This window comes from Piliocolobus tephrosceles, chromosome 5 (genome assembly GCF_002776525.5).
Source record: "Piliocolobus tephrosceles isolate RC106 chromosome 5, ASM277652v3, whole genome shotgun sequence".
Classification (NCBI taxonomy): domain Eukaryota; kingdom Metazoa; phylum Chordata; class Mammalia; order Primates; family Cercopithecidae; genus Piliocolobus; species Piliocolobus tephrosceles.
In genome coordinates, this window is record NC_045438.1 from 80,621,102 (window position 1) to 80,636,788 (window position 15,687).

Sequence of the window (15,687 nt, forward strand, 5' to 3'; positions counted from 1 at the left end):
GAAAAATGAAGAAGAAGGAGAAGAAAAAAAAAAATCCACCACCCCCTGTATGCTCTGCTGTATTAGTGTGCCTAATGAGAATGAATTAAAACCCAGCTGAGACATGACCCTAAACCTTTTGCTTCCTCTTAACTGTCAATTTGACTTTCCATAACACTGTGATCAACTGCATTCTAAGTGGAAGTTGACACTGGCTCAACTTTCTGCCAATGGAGGTAAAATAGAATGGGAACTGCCTGAAACTCAATGCTGATGTAACCTGGTTCTGCACCATTACCTGTAATCTGTGTCTTCAGCTCTGTGCAGCTCCAATTTCATTTCTTTAATAGCATGGGTTTTGATAAGAATCTTCCTTTCCCTCCCCCTCCCATTGCCAAGTTCCCTTTGTGGTGTCATTGCTAACTTCCCACACAATGCAAGTTCATTTCTCTAAGAAATTCCCATCAGTGGTCTTTAATAGCAGGTTAATGGGCTGTTAAATCTCAATTTTTCCAGAATGATTTTGTTACCAGGAGCTTTCCTCCTATTTCTGGTGTGGTCAATAAGAGGCTTGTTTTAGAGGCACTTAATGCTTCACACACTAAGGGGATTGTGCCCCAAATCAGACCAAACAACAGATACTTTTTATTCCCTTATGATATCAACACCATTTTAGTAGAATGTCTGTGGGTCTATTTGTTATTCCTACATAAATCAATAAAGGCTCTGAAAAATACAGGAAGCTTTGCCAGCTGTGTGCTTACAAATATTAGATGAGAGGGTTCACAGACAGCAGATCATCCATAAGCTGATTCTCAAACCTGTGTTGTCATATGCTTCATGACTTGCTTCATTATCTGCCACTGCTACTTTATGTTGGCTATTTCTTTCTGAACCTCTCATAAACAAAATCCTTAATGATATATAGCTCAAGTGAATTAATTTACCAAAAAAATAAAGTACAGAGCAAGGTTATTTATAAACCAGAAACCCAGGTGCCTTGCTGCAGGATTTCTGTGAAGTGGAACAGCCTGCTGGAGCTCTTCATAATTTCGAAGTTAATAGATGCTATGGATAATTAAAAACTCAACAAAAGCAGATTATAGATTGATTTTCTCTAATGATTTTTCAGAATTGTAGGTAACTATTAGAGCTATGATTATTAGAATGGGTGGCAAATAATAAATGACACAATACACTACTTTCTATGTGTACACTTCTTGGTCTTATGCTTTTTGTTAATACTTCATTATACTAAAATAATTTATCACACTTTTTTATTGAATGTTTAAAACAAATGTTTTTATATGCCAGTGCTTAACATTTATATTAAGGGACTTACATACAAGTTTTATAGACATAATATTATTTCCTTCTACTTGACTACTATACACATATTATCATTTATTTAGGATAAAGTGGATGTTCTCATTCTCTAGAAACTTAAAATCTAGTATGAGAAAATTTTACAAGTCACAGATGACTAAAGTATAAAATTAAAACCTCAAAAAAATTTGAGGCATCATTTTTCCCCATTTCATTGTCTTGTTAATAAATGAGGTATTATTTAGGGTCATGCCAATAGTCAGAGAATAGGCAGAAAAGTATGACACAAGCATAACAGAAGATGATTTCTCATTTACATAAGAAATCAAAGCAGGACAATATATTGCATATAGAGATTCAAAGATCTCTGCATGCAAGATGAAGATATTTTTCATCTCATGGATCCACCATCACTTAAGACCTCATCATTTGCATCTATTTTACTGGTGCATATTGCATGCCTGCTTCTTAAAAGCTTTGAAACAGAAATAGCACATATCACTTTCACTCACATTCCATTGGTTAGAACTCAATAGCAAGGACACAACTAACTGTAAGAAAAGGCAGGAAATAGATCCTAGTTGTGACCTGAAAAAAAAAAAAAAAAAAGAAAATTAATTCTAGTGAAGAGGTTGCTAGTGCTTCCATTTATGGTTAAAATATTGCAAAATTAAAAAACTCTGCTGGATCACCTCTAATTAACCCTCTAAATAGGACTCATTGAAGTAGTAAACTAAGAGTTCTTTAAAAGTGTGAAGACAAGAGAAATTCCACGAAGAGCAGACCAGGAGTTGAAATCTGAGTGTATAATAGTACCAATAAAGTATAATACAAAATTTTATTACACACCTTAGGAAGTGAGTACTAGGGAGAAAAAGGAGTAGACAGTGGGGAATATTCAATACTGTGTTGTCCGGGTATGAATGGCAGAATGACAATGTTGTGTTGTCAGTGAGGGACTTAGCCCCTATTGATCATAAGTAAATAATTAATATGACTGAGAAGTAGCCCCTCACCACAATCAACCTTAATAATTCATCTGTAGCAATGTAGTCTTTTTTTAGCATGTGCCTGTAAACTCTTCCACCCTCCACTCCTCCACTCCTTCTCCAGTTTCAAAGTCACTTCTACATTTTTAGATATTTATTTTAGCAGCATCCCACTCTTGTTACCAAAATCTATATTAGTCATATTTCTCCATATATTAATATATATAGAAGATATTTATTGCAGAAATTGGCTCAGTGTGATTATGGAGGCTATGAAGTCCCACTATTTGCTGTCTGAAAGAGGGAAAACCAGGACAGTTGATGGTGTCATTCAGTTTGAGTCTGAAGGAGACTGAGAATTGGGAGGCTGATGTTATATATCCCAGTCTGAATCCAAAAGCCTGAGAACCCAAACCCTGATATCTGCGGGCAGGCAGGCAGAAGATAGACATCTCAGCTCTAGCAGAGTGAGTGAATTCAACTTGCCTTTCCTTTTGCACTATTCAAGCTGGTGGATAGCTGTGGATTATACCTATCCACATCAGGGAGGACCATATACTTTACTCAGTTTACCAATTCAAATGCTAATTTCTCCTGGGGACACCCTCACGGGTGCACCCAGAAATAATGTTTTCCCAGCAATCTGGGTATTCCTTAGTTCGTGCGAGTTGACAAACAAAAATTAACCATCACATCCACAGAAAAGTAATTTTAAGAAGAGGTATTGGAAAGTGAGTCATCTTTATTGATGGTCATTATGAGATGTGGTTTTGTTAGTCAGTAACTACGTGGAGACAGAAATCACTGAAAGAGATAACACCACCAACTTGAAATGGCAGAATGCTGACAGACATAAATGTAAACGTGGAAGGTCCTAATGGTGATAAAAGAATGAATCCACCAGGAGAGACTTCTACCACAAATATGGCAGTGGGGAGCAAGAAAAAAAGTTAACCCCACATTTGGATATTTGGGTGAAAAGAATATACTCTAATGGAGATAGCTGTGAGGAATGAAGGCTTGTTAGGGGATATGTATATATATATATTTGCTATATTACTGAAAACAGAATTTGGAAATGAAATTTAAAATCTGACAATGAAATTTAGAACTCATTTCATATTCCTGTTGACCAAGGTAGTGAATAAAATAATAAGTGCAGGATAAACATTTTAAGTTAGATGTAAGACACCATGTCTTAACCCATTTATCTAAGAACTCGCAAAATGAAACTTACTAATTGGGATGGCATTGCCTTAAGAGAGGAAGATGGCCGGGCACGGTGGCTCACACCTGTAATCCCAGCACTTAGGGAGGACGAGGCAGGAGGATCACTTGAAGTCAGGAGTTCGAGACCAGCCTGGCCAACACGACGAAACCCCCATCTCTACTAAAAATACAAAAATTAGCAGAGCGCTGTGGATCGCGTCTGTAATTCCAGCTACTTGGGAGGCTGAGGAAGGACAATCGCTTGAACCCGGGAGATGGAGGTTGCCATGAGCCGAGATCATGCCACTGCACTCCAGTCTGGAGGACAGAGCAAGACTACTACCTCCAAAAGAAAAAAAAAAAAAAAAAAAAAAGAGGAAGACAGCAAGGAAAAACAAGATATAAATCCATAAGCAATGGTTTTGTCTTTAAATCTACTCCCAAATCATAACCTTAGTTAGTATTCTTTGCTATGATAGTATTTACTGAATCTAATGAGTTATGACAAAATAATGACAGGAAAATTATAAACTTATTTTTATTTACTAAAGGCATAATAAAAGCAGCTATGTTACTTATTTTTAGTTACCCTTAAAAGTATAAGTGTATGAAGCAGTATAATAAAGTATTTGACTAATTAATCTTTGTTTCTGTAAACTTTACATATACAATTACAGCTTTTAGTGATAGCACGAAGAAGGCTCAGAGGGGCTGTCCTTGATATGTGTAAAGTTTGGTGGGAACAGAATAATGAGTTTGAAAAGTTTGAAGAGTCTGGGTGTACTGTATTCTGTGAGTATAATTTGTATGATGATTGTATTTCAACCAGTAACTACCTACACATATGTAAGAGCGAAAATTAGAACTCAAATCTACATGACACAAGGAGAAAGGAGAAACATTTTTATAAATTGTTCTGTTATTTGCATGTAATAAAATATTTATTAAAGATTACAAAGAAAGAAGATTACAAAGAAGAAAGGAAGAAAGAGACAAAGAAGCAGGTAAGAGACATTACGTTACTAATAAACATAAGGTTTGTCACATTTTACAAACTATTTGCACACAAATATGTAAAAGCCTCACTAAGTTTGGTGGATAGCAATTTGATTTTCCAAAAGAAGATAAATTTTTGAATGTCCTGTGTTCTTTTATGGCCTTTTGTAGCATGTAATAAATATTTACTATACATAATTTATTAATCATCCACATATCACTCTATGTCAAATAGGCACTTGATACATATTTATTGAATGAATGAATTATAAGTAAAAATAGGTTTTATTTCAAAGAGGATATATAAAATAGTGCAAGACTATGAACTCCACCTGACACTTTATTAATAGTCATGCCCTTTCTTACCCTTCAGAAAACATTTCACTAACCTTTCTGTGGGGAAGTAGAAATTAGATTTATTAGTTTTTGGTATTTTTTCAGTAAGAATTGCTGTGGGGAAAACAATAAGAACAGACATGGATTCTAAATAATATCCTGTTGGCTACTTAATAATAAAAGCAACCACCATATTCAACTCATGTAGGAGAACACAAGCTCAAGGATGTGAAAGCTGCCTGTAGAATTCCACAGAGATGCACTGAAAAGTTGAATGCACTTGTTTTCTCTCCATGAAGCTAGGAAGAGACTGACTTAAGACTCAGTGCTTAGCAGAACCCTGGAGTAGGGTAGGAAGAAGAAAGCAATGTCACAAGCAGACAGGCAGTCCCAGGACAACGCTATGGTATAAGGAGGTCAACAGAAAGCTGGACCAGACAATGGCACTTCAGTCACATTCTCACAGTGATTCTTGTGAGAATACACAGGAAATCATTTAGTTTGCTGTATTTCATATCCCTTTTTTAGTGTCTCTGCTCCCTTCTACACTTAAATGTCCGTTTGGTTTTTCTCCCTTTTCCACATATTCAATGCAAATTGCTGTAAATGCCGTTGCTGCCCATTTCCCCGAAGCCCCAGTTCTGCTTGTGGCACGGGCTCACTCATCACTTACTCATTTATGAGGTCCTCAGGAGGCAGAGTAAGCAGACTTTCATATACCAGTTTTAAGGTTTTGCTGCATTCAAACATTTACTAATGTTACATTTGGAAATGTGTATTTGTTAGCTGCTGGTAGTCCTTGGCGGTCTTATTACAAGTGTCATTAAAGCATCATAATATTTGGAGGAATAGCTCTGCTTCGAGATACTCAGGTTCATTAATGAACATTATCCATCTGACACATTTGGTAAACACCAGAGCTTCAGAGAACAGCTCATCAGGGGTAGGCTGGGCCCTCTAGGCTCACTTGGAGAAGCTCATGAACTCACTACTGTTCACCCTCATTAGGCTTGAGATGCAGAGAAAACAATACTGAAAACTGCCACTATTTGTATGTTAGACTGTAGAGTCTAATGTCTCTTTTTGTTGTTTTGCTTTTTGGTATGGAGATTGGTAGATGAGAGAGAAAGGAATGCCGTGTGGAAGTTCCTATATTTTCCCTTTGGAAAATATCAGTGTTAAGTTGAGGAAAAGAAAAAAAGCTAGGTAGGAATTAAAAAAAAAAAAAATTCTAATTAGTTCCTTGAATTTGAATTAGGAACATCTTTTAGGGAACAAATATTATTGAGAAAAATCGGTAAAAATACAAATATTATTTTCCCCACAATGACGCTTTCTTTGTGGTGGCCCATAAAGCAGGAGCCATGGACCCACATTTAGAGATGATCCATGTACCATACAGCCCATAAAACTTTTCAATAGAACTGAATTAAAGCAAAGTTCCTAAAATTAACCTGATTTCAAGTGTGTACAACTTTGGCACTTCAAATTAAGTAAGCTTTCCAGCAAATTGTAGATTAAAAATATTTGAATATATAGGTCGTTTTGTATGTGTAGGATATGTAATCATTTTTTTTTTTTAGTCTTTACCTGGAAATTAAGAGATTTTAAACCCAATTATCAAATAATCACTTTAACATTGTAGCTTTTCATATTTTATCATTTTAAATTATTTTATGTTAATTTCTTCTAACACTTGACAAAATATTGCACATTTCTCTTTGAAATCATAAAAAGTTCCTAAAACATGTAAATGCAGTAAGATTGCTCATTTTAAGGATATAGGAAGATTCAACCTCCTGAATCCCCCACAACCCACACATTCCAATAGTGTGTCCACTGAGGTTATTCAGACATTTGGTGCAGGCTGTAAAAATAGGAATCCATTTACATTCCTCAGAAGAATTTCTAACTACCATGAAAATGGAAAAACAATGTAGTTACTGACAAAGAAGTTGGAACCAATTCAGGGTGCAGAGTTACATCCAAGAGAACTTTGATTCTTATTAGAATCAATAATCGTCGTTTGTCAAAAATTATTTATCTTCTTTCATTTTTAATTTGAGCATTTCTAGGAAAATCAAAATAAATGTAAATGGGTGGATAAAATTACTATATTAACAAAATAGTTGTTTTATGATAATTTAATGGTTTTCTAAAACTTAAAGATTCAGTTGGTCCTCAGTATAGATTTTATATTTGCAAATTCTAAAATGAACTCAAAATTAATACTTATGATACTTTTGTGGTAATTTGTGTTTATATACACAACAGTGAAAAATTTGAGTCACTCAATGCTCACATTCCTAGTTGGGCAAGATGACTCTCTGCCTTCCTATTTCAGTTTTCATACTGTGTAAGCAAGTATCCTTTTCTCAGTCTATTTAGTGCCATGTCTTATGCTTTTTTTTTTTTTTTTTTTTTTTTTGCTTTTTGTTGATAATTTTAGTATTTAAAATGGTCCCCATGCATAATCCTGAAGCACTCTCTAGTGTTCTTAGGCAAAAGTAGACTGTGATATGCCTTATGGAGAAAATGCATGTGTTAGATAAGCTTTGCTCATTTATGAGCTATAGTAATTTTGCTGTGAGTTCAAAGCTAATGTATCAACAATACATATTAAATAAGGTGTCTTTAAACAAAAAAACACACATAGAAGAAAGTTATGTATTGAAGAGTTGATAAAATTGCAACCAGAGGCTGCCAGGAACTTAACTTTGTGTTTCCCCTAGGAGCAATGGTTCAGTATTCACTAATTCAGTGTTTGCAGAGACTTTATAGTACATAACTACCATGAAAAACACGAACGTGCTCTCTCTCTCTATATATATATATATATGTATATAATTTTTTTTTGATAAATCCTTTCACGTGAGATTGAAACTGTTGACATTACTTTTTACTTTGGCAAAGAACAAATTCAATATTCTTTGTAACTCAAAGACTGTTTGGTATGATATGGTGCATTTCATATAGGAAACTAATGCAGTATTATAAACATATTTTCGAGTTTTCTTTAATAACCTGAGTAGTCCAAATAATGTATATTCAAATTAATGAGGACTATCATTTCATAGGGATAACTCACTTCCAAATATTTTGATTCTATTTTGTTTGGGAAGTCACATTAAGATGTGATTGTCCACTTGAGCCCAGGAGTTCAAGACCAGCCTGGGTAAAAGGGCAAAACCCCATCTCTAGGAAAAATAGAAAAATTAGCCAGGCATGGTGGTGCATGCCTGTTGTCCCAGTTACTTAGGAGTCTGAGGTAGAAGAATTGCTCAAACCCAGGAGGTCGAGGCTACAGTGAGCTGAGCTGTGATCACATCACTGCACTCCAGTCTGGGTGAGAAAGTGAGACTCTGTCTCGAAAAAAAAAAAAAAAAAAAAGAAAGAAAGAAAAGAAAAACGTAATTGTCATATCATTTTGACCTACTAAGAGATTATCCATATTTCTCATGTTAAATAGCATAAGATAAAATATTTGTTATATATATTAAATCTCACACCGTATGTACATGTGTGTAGCCTTATATTTATGTCTTATATTTTCATCTGTAGAAACAAAACACTATTATACATAAATACACAAATGTGACTATTTTATGTGTAGTACAATAACCTCAGATAAATTTGAAGATAATTATAAACTTGTTACAGGTGTAATCCAAAGAAAATAATAAACCATTACTCACAGATGAAAAATAATTTACTTACGGTACTTCAAAACAATCAGCAATTTGTAAGAGCACCTGGTTAAAATAACATTTGTAAGAGATAATAAATTATTGTTTCGGGACTGTTAGTTGCAAAGAAACTCCTGAAATTTTCAAAGGCTGACTAGCAATTGGTTAGGAATTGTCATGCATTTGAACTTGATATTGAAATCAATGGCCTGCTTCCTCGCTCTTTAAGGAATACCTCAGTAGGAGATGCAGCATCAAATGGTAAGAAACACATATGTATGTACATAAAACTATATTTAATATGTAAATATTTGGAAACAAAAGCCCATTGAAGGAATTCGTTTATATTCCCCAAGATTTGAAGACCATTGAATACCATGTCAGGAAATGCCATAAATTAGAATAGGTTGAAGTAAAAGAAGTGAGTATGGGAAAACTAGAAGATCTTCTAGGTAATCATTAAATTCATCGGGTCAGTTTGGATGGGAAGTGTGGGTAGGGAGAGTGGAGACAGTGGTGATGACGTGGGCACAGAGGTTTAATCTGGGCAGGCTGGAGATTTCACGCCTGTATACAATGTTTTCCTTTGAGAGAAACCTTTACTTACCTCAGACACTCTTGCCTAGGATTCCTACTGTAATTTGTCATCCATAGGTGGCCACTCAGCAAGAGCAGAGCTTAAGAAGCAGCATTTGTTGTTCCAAAAAAGATTTCTGGGTAGTTATACCATCAGACCTGTCATAAAAACCAAGAGCACTGATTTAAATTCTTCGGTGTGTTACTTAATTACCTTTTTAATTAGGATAAAATGTCTTTTCACCCTTTCCTATTTGAATACCGCCATCCCTGCTTTCCGGGCCAAGTTATAAATACACTGCAATGAATAGCTCTCCCTCCCTCGCCTCTGTTTCCCCCACTGAGCCAGCTGCTCCTGTGTGTTCAACTGTCAGTATCAGTGCTGCAGAGACGCTCCAAGTGCTCCCTAATAACTCAGGGAATCGGAGCCGCTCATTGCAGAGGCTGACAGCTGAACACAGCTCAGGGGAACTGAATGTGCAGGAGGAGCAGAAAGAAGAGGGTAGATTGATTCTTTGAGATGCAAGGATAAAATGCTTATGAAAATAGCCATGACCCTGCTTGGAGGATGACTAGGCTAAGGGCCAGGAAATGTGTTAGTCAAAGTAGAAAAGGAAGAATAAACCTTCAGTTTAAACATACAAGGAAAGATCTTTTACAAGAATTTGCTTTTTTTTTTAATGGAAATGTGTAATCAGGGTGGAGAGAATCAGTTGTCTATTCTGTCTTCTGGGACACAGAACTGGGAGACAGATGAGGGAGGTTGAGGACCTGCCAAAAGCCTGACTCCTCTTTTGGGAATACACCACCAGGCTGAGGAAGAGTCTGAAAGATGCTCTTTGCATGGTCTCCATGAGAACTTCTAGAATTGTAAAACATTCTACCAAGATGTGTCCTCAGGTACACTTTTAATTATTTTTACTTGTAAAATACACATAATTCAGAATTAATTATCTCATCCACTTTTAAGTATACAGTTCAACAGTAGTAAGTCCATGCACATTGTTGTGCAATAATGACAATCTCCTATCCATCTTCAGGAAGCTTTTTACCTTGCAAAACTGAAACTTCAATACCTGTTAGACAACAACTCCCCATCCCCCTCCCTCAGCCCTTGGCAGCCACCATTCTACTTTCCGTCTCTATGAATCTGACTACCTTATATATGTGGAATCAGATGGTATTTTTCTTTTGTGACTGGCTTATTTCACCTAGCATAATGTCCTAAAGGTTCATCCATGTTGCAGCATGTGTCAGAATTTCCTTTCTATAAAGATTGACTAATATTTCATCGTATGTGTGTATCATATATAGTCTGTCTCTTCACCTGTCAATGAACTATTGATTTGCTTCCACATTTTGTCTAAAGTAGATAATGTTGCTATGAACATGGGTATACAAATACCTTTTGGAGACCCTGATTTCACTTATTTGAAGTACTTATCTAGAAATGTAATTCTTTTCCTTAACTTTTGAGGAACTGTTTTACACAGTGGCTTCACCATTTTACACTTTCATCAGCACTGCACAAGGGCTCCAATTTCTCTACATTCTAGCCACCACTTGTAATTTTCTGCTTTTATTATATTTTTTGGTAGTAGCCATTCTAGAGTGAGATGACTTAGATACAATTAACTTTAACTTCTTTATTTTGTACGTGAAAAAATATTGAGACAGAAATTCTTCGGCTGCATAATTAGTAGTGGAGCTTGAATAAGAACCCAGGTCTCTTGGTCAGCAATCTAAACTCAGGCTTCCAAAAATGACCCAGTTTTATTTTGGTTTGTAATTCACAGTATAGTGTGTCTGACCAGACTACAGCTATACTTTAACTTGCCCTATCTAGACAACACATATTTTGAGACTATGTCTCTGGACTCCTGAAGAATTCTATACCTAATAGAAAAGCAAGTGCACATGGAAAATACTCAAAAAGAGCTACAATTTAAACACTAACCAAATGACAATATTAATGGTGCATATAAATGCTGAGGACGTGTAGAATGATGAGGGGAGAAAACAATCAACGAAGTCCTCTGGCAATTCTATAGAGCAGCTAAAATCTAATATTATACTATCCACTGTGTGGGAGAATATACTATAATAATGGAAATGCAGTTGAAAAACTATGAGATCAAGTTACCAGAAAATGCATACTGTAAAAATTTCTTATTTATTACTGTTGTTCTTGTTAACGTTTATTTGGAGGAAAAGGTAATACATAGATACTAAAATGTTATTTTCGGGTTTTGAGATTCATTTGTACAACCAATATTAATTGAATTCCTGCTGTGAGCCAGGTGCTGAGGAAATAGCACCAAAGAAGACAAATAAGGCTCCTGCTCTCCTGGAGCTTATTTTCCAATAGAGGGTAACTTTTAAAGAAAGAGCAAATAAGCACATTAGCCATTGACTGTGATAAGCCAGAAGTTTCAAACTGGTCATCAGCAGGCCAAATATGGTTAGCAGATGGCCAGTTTTGTTTGGCTTGCATAGTATTTGTTTTTAAATGTAAATTAGCTGATATTAGATAACATTCAAAATTTGGAGATATTCACCTAAAAATCCAAATTTCTGGCTTTTGCTAGAAGATTGAGAAATTTGACAAAACTTCAGGATAGTCAAATGGGATAGATGGAGCCATCGTACTGTTGAAATTATTTTATAATTAAAACTTGAAATTTGAGAATTAGCCAGGCATGTGCAGTTCTGGGGAAAGAACACTCAAAGCAGAAAATAAGCCCCAATTCCTGGAAAACTGCAAAAGCTGGGCCAGTGAGGCAGCAGGTTATAAAAAGGACTGTCACAAGACTTGATGAGAAGTTCAGTTTTGCTATATGAGCGAAGGATGTTAAGCCAGAAAGACATATAGGGTGATTTCTTTGTTCCCCGTATTTTCAAAATACGTCATTTTAAAGACCTATTGTCACCTTTATTATAATATGAGAAATCTTATTTTAAAATATACAAAGAAAAAATATTTTCTTGGTGCATACGTGTTTTAAGTAAGACTTAGAATAGGGAGAAAAGTAAATCAATGTAAAGCAAGATCACTATAATGTTCTTATTAAGTGAAATTATGACCCTAAATTGAAAGTCATTTTCTATCTAGACTTTCCCCTTATAGAGGATATGAGGGTGATGAGATTGGCTTGATCATTAGGGGTTAACTGGGAAACTGGCAGGAGTTAGTAACACACTGAATGTCACTCATCTCTAGGTAGGCCAAACTTATCTGATCTATAAAGGTAACACCAAGCACTGCCCTAAATCGCAAAATATGAATGCACTCAATATTCTTTAGGAGCAAGAGCTTTAGATTTAAAAAAAAAAAAAAAAAAGAGTTTTCTATTCACCAAAACAGAATTTTTTAAAGTCTAGGGAAAGAATGGAAACAAAAGAAGAGAAAACATGTAACATAAAAGATAGCAATTCAAAGGAGTCATGCTAATAAGCTCAACAATATTCAAATAAAACTGGTCCCTGTTCAGGGTCAAGTTTTACAAAGAGCATCCATGTAACTGATGGATAGGTGAACTCAAACAAAGCCCCTGGGCTTGAGTCTAAAAATCTCTTTTACTGGAGAAGAACTCCACGATGCCATAGAATTACAGTACACTGCCTACTAGACTCATCTGTGAAGCTGGCCCACAATCACCTCTAAGAGAAAACCTGTGAGAGGGGAAATTCAGAAAGAGAAAAAGAGTCAATGAGAATATCAAGGCAATTGGGATGGTGCAGTTTTTCCAATTGAAATTTTCTTTCATAAGCTCATTTATAATTGTGTGTGTTTGGTTGTTTTTCTAAAGTATGTTTTCTTATAATTTTGAGGCGATAACCAGATAAAAATGAAATGTAAGCAACAGGCAGCAGACAATTTGTAAAATATTTCTGTCCTAGTAAGTTCCATTGTATATAGAGATCTCTGAAGAGTACCATTGGCCACAGGATTTAATAATGACTTATTAAAATAGCTCATGGAAATAAAATAATAGACTATTAATCAATACAAAGGTATGAATCTGAACTATGGCTCAAGCTAAGTTTGTGGGGTTGTTGAAATGATATTGTATTATACAATGCTGAAATACATATGTGAATTCCTATGTATTCCCAAAATCAGCCTGTATTATACAGCTGAAAATACATATGTGAATTCCTATGTATTCCCAAGATCAGCCCTAAAGTTGACATTCAATAAGATAGGAGAAGTTTATGTCTGTATAGGTGAAGAACCATGACTCTTTTTACAGAGATTTTTAGTCACTATACCTTAATTTTAAAATCAATTACAGGAATAAATAAGATTCTGTGAATAATTAACAATTCATGATAAAAATTGTTTTCTAATACTCTTCTTTCCTTATTCAAATAAACTCCTATCAGGTCTATATTTTTAAAATGTCTTAGTTTCATCACCTCTGCTTTATCTACCTACTATTGTTCAGTCTATATACAAATTATATTATACCTGAGATATTATATAAACCTGCCTATGCTATTATCTGTTCATAGTCCTTAAACTTCCATTCCTTTTGGAAAAGAAAATAAAAAGGAAAAAAAAATAATCAGCCTAGTATAGAATATAAGAGCTGTTACGTTGTAGCTCCTAGGTGTGTCTCTCTCATCTCACATCTTGCCATTCTCACCTTACACACCTACATTCCAGGAGCATAAAATTATTCAACAACTGCTTTATTGAATGCCTATTATGTACTAGGCTGAGTATATGGTGGTTCTTGTCCTCAAATTCATTTCTTCTGGAAAGCATAGAAAAGAGAGTAAATTATAATTTTATCTTTTCAAGAAAACTACACAGCAAAAATAAATGGCAATATAATACAAAATAATCAGTAGGGGTCAGGTGCAGTGGCTCAAGCTTCTCATTCCAGCACTGTGGGAGGCCAAGGCAGGCAGATCATCTGAGGTCATGAGTTCGAGACCAACCTGGTCAACATGGTGAAACTGCCTCTACTAAAAAAATACAAAAATTAGCCAGGTGTGTTGGCAGGCACCTGTAGTCCCAGCTACTTGGGAGGCTGAGGCATGAGAATCACTTGAATCTGGGAGGCAGAGGTTGCAGTGAGCAGAGATGGTGCCACTGTACTCCAGCATGGGTGACAGAGTGAGAACAAAAAAACCAAAAAAGAAAGAAAAAAAGGAAAAAAGGAAATAATCATAATAAGGGGCTTGATTACTATGTCTTCAGAGGGAAGGTGCTTGGAAGGTCTCTGGAAATGAGAGATATTTGAGCCAAGATATGCAGTTTGAGAAGGAGCCAGCCATTTGAAGCACCAAAGACAGTTTGATTCACATAGGAGAAAGAGAAAGAAAACAATCCAAGATGAGGCAAGAGATGCCTAGAATAGGATGAACAAGTGGTCTCATATAGGAGGTTCTTAGAGACACAGGGAGTTGAAGGTGACATAAAGGCTTTTAGGCTATGATGAAGAATTTAGATTTTATACCAAATGTAGACAGATTTAAGCAGCAAGTGACATGAGCAAACTTTATTATTTCACAGTAGCCACAATGTAGAGGATGTGGTAGATCTGAAAAGGTAGCAAAAACACCACTCTCTGATCTCTGTACTTTTCTACTTGTTCCTGCCTGATCATGAATTTTTATGGCCAGGAGACTGACATAAGTCCAGGAGCATTCACTTACCCAAGTGACTCATTGGGGACTTTGAACCTGAAGGAGAGACAGGAACCAAGGAAGAACAGTTCTGATATGCCCTGCAGAATGGACTTTGCACCTTGGAGACTCCTGGAGTATAATAGACATGACAGCCTGCTCCACCTCAGCCATGTACCATGGCTTATTGTTGAGGTTTCATGAATCTCTGATCCGGCAACTTTCCCAATGGACCAGTGAAGAGTATAACAATACCAGTAATATAGGTAAATAATAGTAGCCACAATTAACTAAATGCTGCCCACAGGCTAGGTATTTGTGATGGACACTGTATTAGTCTGTTTTCATGCTGCTAGTAAAGGCATACTCAAGACTGGGTAATTTATAAAGAAAAAGAGGTTTAAAGGACTCACAGTTCCATGTGGCTGGGGAGGCCTCACAATCATGGTGAAAGGCGAAAGGCACATCTTACATGGCGGCAGGCAAGAGAGAATGAGAGCCAAGCAAAAAGAAAAACCCCTTATAAAAGCATCAGATCTCATGAGACTTATTCACTACCATGAGGGCAGTATGGGGAAAACCATCCCCGTAATTCAATTATCTCCCACCAGGTTCCTCCCATAACAAGTGGGAATTATGGGAGCTACAATTTAAGATGCAATTTGGGTGGGGATACAGCCAAGCCATATCAGATATATTATCATCATTAGTGCTCTTATCAACTCTGCAATGTAGATAGTTTCTCCCACTTTCAGAATGATAAACTTTATGGGTCTGAGCAGATGTTGAATCTCAAATGGTGAAGCCAGCATTCAAACTTCAGTCTTGCCTGATTTTAAAGTCCGTTTTCTTTTTATTATATTTCCCAAACAAAAAAGGTTTTATTTGGATTTTTGTTATGGTTTTGTTTGCAAAACTCAATAATTTTACACTTTTTATTTCTCCCCTTAGTT